We start from the raw sequence: 1,485 nt of genomic DNA, 5'->3' as shown, positions 1-1,485 counted from the left end.
CCAGAAGATGGTCTAGATGGTCATTGAATCAGGAACTCAATAAGCTGAAGGGTTTATTTCTCTATCTGTCTGTCTCTGTGTGTGTGTATATGTATGTATGTATATATATATATATATATATATATATATATATATATATATATATATATATATATATATATATATATATGTATATATATATATATATATATATATATATATATATATATGTATTTATGTATATTTCTAACCACTGACTCACTCACTCACTCACTCACTCACTCATTGATACTCACTCACTCACTCACTGATACTGAAGATTGGTACCTTCCTGGTGACGTATGAAGCTGATATTTGGCGTGCCGATGGATATCGAAGCCCATACACCGGAAAAATTCACAGCATCATCGGACAACATCCTGAAATGAAAATATAAATCAATGAATACAAAATAATTGAAAAAAAATGCCGGTGAGTGACCCAAGACAATTGGGGAAGCATGGTAATTTTAGGTGCCAATGCACATCGAAGCCAGTACACCAGTAAAAATCACAGAACCATGAGAAAGCATCCGTAAATTGAAAAGAAATAAATGAAAAATCAAATGCAGGTGAACAACTCGAGACAATGGGGAAGCATGATTCGTGTGCTCACACAAGGTGTAAGCACACACGCACACACACGCACACACACACACACACACACACACCTATATATATCTATATATTGTTGTGGGCCGGGGGTCGGTGGTGAGGAACAGCCGCCAGGTGGAGCAGTAGAGCCGTCTCCCACTGAACACCCGGAATTTAGGTCGTGACTCTCGGACAACTCCATAGGTCACGGGTCTCTTAAGGACCGTGCTCGCCAATTCTCTGACGGCGTGGGGTAGGGTTAATAGCCAAATTTCAATATACCTAAGTACCCACGTCGTCAAATTACCGGGGAATTTACACCCTTGACGGACTCTGTCGAACCGGGTCGCTCTAGCGACCTCGGTCGGGTGTAACCGAGCAGGATTACCAAAGTCCGTCGGTCCAAACGACAACTTGCAGCCCAATCAGCTTACTGGTTCTCAAGCACGAACCGTGCTGGGTCAATGGAAGAAAACACGGGCAACAAACTGGAACATTTAACAAGAGTGTTTATTTATAAGGGAGGGAGACACAGAGCAGACTTAATCACGAATAAAATGCAATGTACAATGAAAAGACAACACTTAAGCAATTCCACTTAAAGACAGGGCCCACTCAAACACACACACACACACACACACACACACACACACACACACCCACACACACACACACACACACACACACACACACACACACACACACACACACACACACACACACACAAGAAATGGACCCCGTCGGGTCTTTATTCGGTCCTCCAGCCGAGGAGGATAGTTCAGCTGGGGGAACAGATCCTGGCCAGGTCCCTTTCCGCCTCGTGCGGTCACACCCACTCCAACCCACCACAGTGGAACTCGAACCCACGACCCGA

Source organism: Eptatretus burgeri, chromosome 8, assembly GCF_056783735.1.
Source record: "Eptatretus burgeri isolate ZD-2024b chromosome 8, Ebu_testis_v1, whole genome shotgun sequence".
In the NCBI taxonomy this organism is placed as follows: Eukaryota; Metazoa; Chordata; class Myxini; order Myxiniformes; family Myxinidae; genus Eptatretus; species Eptatretus burgeri.
Note: the sequence above shows the minus strand (reverse complement) of the source record.